This window comes from Myxine glutinosa, chromosome 8, assembly GCF_964187855.1.
Source record: "Myxine glutinosa chromosome 8, kmMyxGlut1.1, whole genome shotgun sequence".
Classification (NCBI taxonomy): Eukaryota; Metazoa; Chordata; class Myxini; order Myxiniformes; family Myxinidae; genus Myxine; species Myxine glutinosa.
In genome coordinates this window covers 133,371,269-133,380,569 of record NC_136268.1, presented here as the reverse complement: position 1 = coordinate 133,380,569, position 9,301 = coordinate 133,371,269, and the positions used below count along the sequence as shown (strand labels likewise).

Below are 9,301 nucleotides of genomic sequence, written 5' to 3'. Positions count from 1 at the left end.
GCCATGGCGATGGCGTCGCGTGTGGAAGGATCGCTCCAGCAGATCCAACGTCGAGGGTCACCAGTAAAGCGCGGCGTTACGCGCGCTGCTTGTGAGCAAGGAGGAAGCGGACAAGCGGTAACATATAAACGTCTTTATTGTAAGACTACACTGTAACACTGTACTGTCCCGGGCTGGGCGCCCGGTGTATATATCATGAGGCCACGCCTACCCCTGGTGCGTGGCCACCGCCCACTTGGTGCGCGGAATGATGTCACCACGCCAGTGGGCTTTTGTGTCCGCCACAATATAACCCAAAAATAATTCCCTACAATGAATAATTTTGCTTTTTGTCCATTTACTTCACCGAGAAACCTTCACTGTTTCAAACGATTTGCCTTACAAACACGACATGGGACCCCTTAGGCCCTTACTCACTGATGTTTCCACCATCTTTTCATGCACATGTGAGCAGTGCCGGTTAAGGCTTGGACCCGCGACACACTCAAGATAGGGGGGCCCTTGTGTATTCCTCCGAATAAGATCATTATAAATTGAAATAACTTCACAGGTGAGTGTTATGTTACTCAGATTGAAATAAATGTAGGTACCGGTATTCAATTTTGTGACGCACACGATCAGTATTTCAACTTGTCATGTTTTTCTGAAAATAATATTAGCGAGTAAGGTCAGAAAGAACATACTGTAGTTCATTAAACCCATGAAACTGGGGGCTCCCATGTCTAGGGGGGGGAGGGGGGGGGAAGCCTGGTCCACGTGCCCCCTGTGCCTCCACCTTAATCCACTTCTGCATGTGAGACGGACAAAATAACTTGTGTCGGGAACGATTTCCCTTTCAACCGAAACCTCAGGCTCCTAACTAATACTTCCACTATGTGTGTGTATGTGTGTGTGTGTGTGTGTGTGTGTGTGTGTGTGTGTGTGTGTGTGTGTGTGTGTGTGTGTGTGTGTCTCTCTAGGTATCTGTTTCTGTCCACCTGTGTGTCTATGTATCTTTTTCTGTCTACCTGTGTGTGTCTATGTATCTGTTTCTGTCTACCTGTGTGTGTCTGCCTATCTGTGTGTCTATCTGTCTGTATGTGTATATCTATATCTATCTATCTATCTATCTGTATGTGTATTGTGTATATCTATCTGTGTGTGCATATGTATCTATCTATCGATATATCTGTATGTGTATGTCTATCAATCTGTGTGTCTACACATCTATCTATCTGTGTGTGTCTTTATCTATCTGTGAATCTTTGTCTATCTGTCGCTCGGTGTGTCTGTCTATCGTGTCTGTCTATATCTATCTATCTATCTATCTGTGTCTGTCTATCTGTTTATGTCTGTCTGTCTATCTTTCTGTGTGTGCATATGTATCTATCTATCGATCTATCTGCATGTGTATGTCTATCAATCTGTGTGTCTACACATCTATCTATCTGTGTGTCTCTCTATCTATCTGTGTATCTTTGTCTATCTGTCGCTCAGTGTGTCTGCTATCTGTCTATCAATCTATCGGTGTGTGTCTGTGTGTCTATCTATCTGTGTGTCTATTTATCTATCTCTGTGTCTGTATGACTATCGATGCATGTTTGTCTGTCTATCTATCACTCGGTGTGTGTATATATCGACCTATAAATCTATCGGTGTGTGTGTGTATATCGGTGTGTGTGTCTGTCTATCTCTCTATTAGGTGTACCGGAAAGTAATGTCGTTTTCGAATACACACAGTTTTCAAAGAGGAATACACAGCTTAAAAAAACATTACTTTCCAGTACAACTAATATATGTGATTGTCCATCGATCTATCTGTGTGTGACTGTCTACCTATCTGTCTATGTGTGTGTCTATATATATTTATGTATATATATACTGTATATATATATATATATTTATGTATGTATATATATATATATATATATATATATATATATATATATATATATATATATATATATATATATATATATGTATGTATATATATATATATATATATATATATATATGTATATGTATATATATATATGTATATATATATATGTATATATATATATATATACAGTATATATATATATATATACAGTATATATATATATATATATCTATATTATAATAGCCGTAGATGATTCTGTCTGTCTGTCTGTCTATCTGTTGGGTGTCTGTCCGGGGTGTGGCTTACTCGGTTTGCAGAGTAGCTCCACCCATAGCTCCACCCATTCTGGGAGTGGCTATAAACAAATATCCACCATTTTATTAACTCGCATAGCTTTGAGTCCTGTTTTGTAGGCCCGTGGTGTCTTGCTCTCCCCCAGTTTTATTTCAAATCAAATTCGATAAATCATTTCATTTTTCACAGTCGCTAACATAGTTTTAGACTCGGTTGAAAAAAAACGGGAAGAAAATCCGATGAAAGTTGCCGTTTATAGAACGAAATGAATTCTCAAAGGCCTGTAACTTCAAGGCCATTGAGTCTCTCTCACGCCTTTATCTCCAATCTAACTCACCATATGATTTCATTTTTATCGATGGTTTTACTTTTAGACTCGGTGTCAGCAATAATTGAGAACAATCCACACACGCGGGAAAATGCAGAGATATATTTTTTAAAATCGCGTCATGGTGTATCATACACCGCCCAACATGACACCGCCGGCAATGTGTCGATATATATTAAAAATTCGCTTTTGCTTTTCCGTTATGATATATTACTATTTCGTTTGATGATAGTCGTCACAAAAACGTCAACAATGATGCCGACATATATTTCTTCGTTTTTATTTCATTCAACATATTAGCCGGAAGTAAAATATGTTTCAGGAAATTACCGAGAGATATTTCTTCGTTTTTTTTATTAGTTATGTGCGCATACACTTTAAATAGGTTTATTTGAAATCTTTAATTTTCCACAAACATTCCACACACGCGGGAAAATGCAGAGATATATTTTTTAAAATCGCGTCATGGTGTATCATACACCGCCCAACATGACACCGACGGCAATGTGTCGATATCTATTTTAAATTCGATATATCATTTCATTTTTCACAGTCGCTAACATAGTTTTAGACTCGGTTGAAAAAAAACGAGAAGAAAATCCGATGAAAGTTGCCGTTTATAGAACGAAATGAATTCTCAAATGCCTGTAACTTCAAGGCCATTGAGTCTCTCTCACGCCTTTATCTCCAATCTAACTCACCATATGATTTCATTTTTATCGATGGTTTTAGAGTCGGTGTCAGCAATAATTGAGAACATTCCACACACGCAGGAAAATGCAGATATATTTTTTTAAATCGCGTCATGGTGTATCATACACCGCCTAACATGACACCGACGGCAACGTGTCGATACATATTAAAAATTCGATATATCATTTCATTTTTCACAGTCGCTAACATAGTTTTCGACTCGGTTGAAAAAAAACGGGAAGGAAATCCAATGAAAGTTGCCGTTTATAGAACGAAATGAATTCTCAAACGCCTGTAACTTCAACTTCAAGGCCATTGAGTCTCTCTCACGCCTTTATCTCCAATCTAACTCACCATATGATTTCATTTTTATCGATGGTTTTGGACTCGGTGTCAGCAATAATTGAGAACATTCCACACACGCGGGAAAATGCAGAGATATATTTTTTAAAATCGCGTCATGGTGTATCATACACCGCCCAACATGACACCGACGGCAACGTGTCGATATATATTAAAAATTCGCTTTTGCTTTTCCGTTAAGATATATTACTTTTTCGTTTGATGACAGTCGTCACAAAAACGTCAACAATGATGCCGACATATATTTCTTCGTTTTTATTTAATTCAACATTATTAGCCGGAAGTAAAATATGTTTCAGGAAATTACCGAGAGATATTTCTTCGTTTTTTTAAATTAGTTATGTGCGAATACACTTTAAATAGGTTTATTTGAAATCTTTAATTTTCCACAATATAATTTACTTGCCATTTATCATTTGATGATTACGAGACAAATTCCTCTTGAGGATCGTGACAATTCATGCGCTGCGTGGAAACTTCTATTTCCAAAATGAATGAGACGATCGATGAAGAACGCAGACTTGAACAGGATGCAGCAAGAAAACGAATGAGACGGGCGAACGAGTCCATCGACGAACGTCAATGCAAACTTGCGGGGTCACCCGTGGGAATCCCACGGGCATGGATGTGTGTGACATTTCGACATATTGAGTTAGATGCTGCACATTCATTTTTACAAAATGGTTACTGGCAAGTCATCAGATCCAGAAATGGTGTAAAAACCACCGTCTAGAGGCCATTTTTCCCCGCAAAGCGGGGGTTGGCCTTTTCGGGGACCGTGGTAGTTGTTGTTTTTTTGTCCCCTTTTTGAAGCAATGTTTTACGGCCGGATGCCCTTCCTGACGCCAACCCTTTTTGCCGCCTTCAACGACAAACAGGGAATTACCAGTGAACTGGTACTCAATTAGCCGACCTCGGAAGGAACCCCCCTGGCATTAATTCGGCGATCGACCGAGATTCGAACCCAGGATCCTAAGCCGGCACCCTAGCCGCTAGCCCAACACCAGAAATGGTGTCATGAACACAATTTATTTACGCACAAGCACAAAAGCAAGACGGGCCGATTTCCGATTCCGACGGGCCGACGGGCGAGACGGGCCGATTTCCGATTCCGACGGGCCGATTTGGAGCAAGAAAAAGAACGAGACGGGAGAAAAAGGAGAGAAACGAGACGGGGAAAGCCGATTGGAGAGGCGAGTGAGGCGCGATTGGAGAGGAGTGTGAGGCGCGATTGGAGAGGAGTGTGAGGCACGATTGGAGAGGAGTGTGAGGCGTGATTGGAGAGGAGTGTGAGGCACGATTGGAGAGGAGTGATTGGAGGGGAGTGTGAGGCACGATTGGAGAGGAGTGTGAGGCACGATTGGAGAGGAGTGTGAGGCGCGATTGGAGAGGAGTGTGAGGCGCGATTGGAGAGGAGTGTGAGGCGCGATTGGAGAGGCGTGTGAAGGATTGCAGAGGAGAGGAGTGTGAGGGATTGGAGAGGTGAGGGATTGGAAAGGAGAGGGATGTGAGGGTTTGGAGAGGAGAGGAGTGCTAGGTGGAGAGAGGAGAGTGTCAGGTGGAGACAGGAGAGTGTCAGGTGGAGACAGGAGAGTGTCAGGTGGAGAGGAGTGAGGGGTCACATATTATGTGAAATAACTAAATTCACACCATTTCTGGATCTGATGACTTGCCAGTAACCATTTTGTAAAAATGAATGTGCAGCATATAACTCAATATGTCGAAATGTCACACACATCCATGCCCGTGGGATTCCCACGGGTGACCCCGCTAGTATATATATATATATACAGTATATATATATATATATATATATATATATATATATATATGTATATATATATATATATATATATATATATATATATATATATATATATATATATATATATATATATATATGTATATAAACAGACTTCGCATTTAATATCGAATATTTTTTTTTTTCTTGACTTGTGTTTACTTTCTTAACTCAGTATATCAATCTGGTGAGTTTCTTTTACACTTTGGTGATTTATTTGTTAAAAGAACCATGTCACTGATTGTCTGTCGCAGCAAGAAGTCAACAACAGGATTATATCACAGGTGGCGTGGCAAAATGTACGGACAGGTGCATTTGATGATTGGCTTCACAGTCGGGTATACAAGTGTTGTTGCGTTCTGTATTAGTGGAAAACAACTGCTGCACGTCTCCAAAAGTTATTGCCGCTTCCTCTGGAGATGGACCGTCAACTCGACAATGCTGTTTTTCATGGAGTGGTGGCTTTACGAAACTACGGCATGAAATGGCGTGCTATTGCTCGGCAGTATGACATCACTCAAGGTCAGGTGTCAAAGATCCTGAAACGAAATGCTCAGAGGGGTGTCCCTACTCCAATACTGAGGCCAGGACGTCCCCGCAGAACCACAAGGAGGGATGATCGCCAGCTGCACCGGTTAGTCCGCAATGGCCGTACCAAGTCAGCAAAACGGCTTAGGGCTGAGTGGCAGCAACTGACAAATGTGCCTGTATCCAGAAGGCTAGTCAACCAACGACTGGTTCAAGCAGGCTATCGTGCCAGGCATCCCCTGAGAAAGCCACGCCTGACCAGACAACACCGCCAGCGCCGATTGCAGTGGGCCAGAGAGCACCGTCAATGGCAGCCAGGACACTGGAATCACATGATCTTCAGTGACGAGTCTAGATTTCTGGTCTATCGTCAAGATGGCCCCGTCCGAGTGCACAGACAAGTGCATGAAGCCTACAACAAAGATTGTATAATGCCAAGAGTCCAAGCTGGAGGTGGTGGGGTGACCGTTTGGGCTGCTTTTCATGCAGGGGGCAAAACTGACCTGGTTGTTCTGAATGGAAACCTGAACCAGTTCAAGTACAGGGCCATTCTGGAAGAAACATTGCTTCCATTTGCTCGTGCAGCCTTTCGAGGAAACTTTGTCTTCCAAGATGACAATGCACGGCCTCATCGTGCTCGCATGATCCAACACTTTCTTGCTGACCGTGGTGGAGAGCATATGGAGTGGCCTGCCATGTCCCCGGATATGAATCCGATAGAGAACTTGTGGGCAGAATTAACGCGTCAAATCGACCACTTGGACCAGCAGCTGACCTCTGTGCGTGAATTGCAGCAGGCTATTGTCACTGCATGGCAAGCGATTCCTGTCCAAACCTTGGCAAATCTCGTGAACAGCATGCCTCAAAGTGTACATGCTCTCCTGAATGCTCGTGGGGGTTACACGAAGTACTGAACTGTAATTTTACTGTCCGTAATCCCAGTTGTAATTTAACTTTTTTTATTGTTAAAAAAAAATTAGGCTAATGTGCAAAATAAAGAGATACTTCTGGAAAACGTACATAAGTTTAACACAGTACTGAAGCGCGATGCTGCGTGTGCTAAGGCTTACGAAAGGAGCAAGCGGACAACGCGGTTCATACAAAAGAGTCTTTATTCAAAGCACTCAAACTGCAGCACTGAGCTGCTCAGGGCTGCGCGCCCCGTGTAAATCCTGAGGCCACGCCTCTCTCCCCGGCGTGGCCCACCCCCACTTGGTGTGCGGGGTGATGTCACCACGTCAGTGCTTTCGTGTCCGCCACACGAACACGCACCTGAAGGGTCAGTTTGCGGGGCAAACGGATGACCCGGCCGAAGCGCCCCCTGGTGACTGGCGGCGTCTGGGATGCAGGGATGCCATCTGGGATGCCCCCGGCTGCCCCTGGGATGGGTGCAGGACCGGGGGGCGGCGTGGCGGCGGGGCTGGGCAGCGCCGGGGGTCCACCCGCAGGGGGGCGGCCCCGACGCGGGGGTCGGGCCACTGGCGGTGGATGGTCCACGTCGAGGTGGGCCGGCTTGAGGCGGTCCACAGAAACGCGGTCAGGAGTACCGCCGATGTCCAGGGTGAAGTGCTTCACCCCGGTCTCCAGCACGCGGAAAGGCCCGTCGTACGGGGGCCACAGTGGTGTCCGGTGGGCATCGTGGCGGACGAAGACGTACTCCGTCGTGCGAAGCTCCGGGGCGACGTGCGTCAGTGGGTGCCCGTGACATGCCGTTGGCACCGGGGCGAACCTCTGGGCGGTCTCCTGCAGAGCGGAGCGCTGCTGTGCCGCGGACCATGGTGCCGTGGAGTCGGGGAGGAACTCGCCCGGCACCCGCAGCGGTTGCCCGAAGACCAACTCCGCCGCGGATGCACGCAGGTCATCCTTGGGCGCCGTCCGGAGGCCCAGCAGGACCCAGGGGAGCCTGTCGACCCAGCCGCCGTCGCGGAGGGTGGCCCGGAGCGCGGCCTTCAATGAGCGGTGGAATCGCTCGCACAGGCCGTTAGCCTGGGGGTGGTAGGCCGTGGTTCGGTGCAGCCGGACCCCGAGCCCCCGCGCGACCGCCCCCCAGAGCTCCGAGGTGAACTGGGGGCCGCGGTCGGACGAGATGTCTGAGGGGGCACCGAACCGGGCGACCCAGGTGGCGATGAACGCCTGCGCGACGTCTGCCGCTGTCATCGACGCCAAGGGCACGGCCTTCGGCCACTGGGTGGTGCGGTCCACCATGGTGAGGACGTGGGTGAAACCCCGCGAGGGGGGCAGAGGTCCCACCAGGTCCACGTGGACGTGGTCAAACCGGCGTTCCGGCACTGTAAACGGGGCCAATGGGGCCTGGGTGTGCCGGTGCACCTTGGCGCGCTGGCACGCGAGGCACGTCCTGGCCCAGCCGCGGACAGCCTTCCGGAGGCCATGCCAGACGAATTTGTCAGCGATCAACCTCTGGGAGGCCTTCATGCCCGGGTGGGACAGGCCGTGGATGGCGTCAAACACCTGGCGCTGCCAGCCCGCGGGCACGATGGGGCGAGGCCGCCCGAGCGAGACGTCGCACAAGAGGGTCGCGCCCGCGCCATCGAACGGCACCTCGGTGACGCGGAGGCCCGTAACGGCGGTCCGCAAGGCCTGGACGTCGGGGTCAGCGGCCTGGTCCACTGCCATCCGGGCATAGTCAATGCCGAGGTGGACTGCGTGGGCGACGGCCCGGGAAAGACAATCCGCCACCGGGTTGTCCTTCCCCGCGACGTGCCGGATGTCCGTCGTGTACTCGGACACGGCCGAGAGGTGACGCTGCTGCCGGGCCGACCACGGCTTGGTGACCTTGCCCATCGCGAAGACCAGCGGCTTGTGGTCGACGAAGGCCGTGAACGCACGGCCCTCGAGCAGATGGCGGAAGTGCCTGACCGCCAAGTGAAGCCCGAGCAACTCGCGGTCGAAGGTACTGGAACGGCGTTCGGGCGGGCGAAGCTGCTGGCTAAAGAACGCCAGCGGTTGCCAAGCTCCACACACCCATTGCTCGTGCACCGCGCCCACCGCGTAGTCCGAGGCGTCGGTGGTGAGGGCGATCGTTGCATCGGGCGCCGGGTGTGCGAGCATGGTGGCGTTAGCCAAGGCGAGCTTCGCGCCCGTGAACGCCGCGTCCATCTGCTCGGTCCAGGTAACGTCACCTTTGCCCGGTTTACCTCTGAGAGCTTCGTGCAGGGGGCGCAGGAGCTGGGCGATACGGGGCAGGAACCGATGGTAAAAGTTCACCATGCCCAGGAACTCCTGCAGCCCCCTGATCGTGCGGGGGCGCGGAAACCCCTTCACCACCTCCACCTTGGCCGGCAGGGGGACGGCTCCGTGCCTGGTGACGCGGGGCCCCAAAAAATCGATTTCGGCGACGCCGAACCGGCACTTTGCGGGGTTCACAATCAGGCCATGCTGGCCCAGGCGTTCGAAGAGCGTGCGGAGGTGGTGT

The 9,301-nt window shown here is 48.6% G+C and overlaps 1 long non-coding RNA gene across 2 annotated transcripts in view; it reads left to right on the top strand.

Annotated features, from left to right (window-relative positions):
- The first annotated feature begins 466 nt into the window (after positions 1–466).
- The window catches only part of LOC137432129 (uncharacterized), a 218,866-nt gene continuing 210,031 nt past the window's right edge, over positions 467–9,301 (top strand). For both annotated transcript variants that reach the window (XR_013624397.1, XR_013624396.1), the window contains exon 1: positions 467–550. This is a non-coding gene — a long non-coding RNA (uncharacterized LOC137432129). The remainder of the gene's footprint in view (positions 551–9,301) is intronic.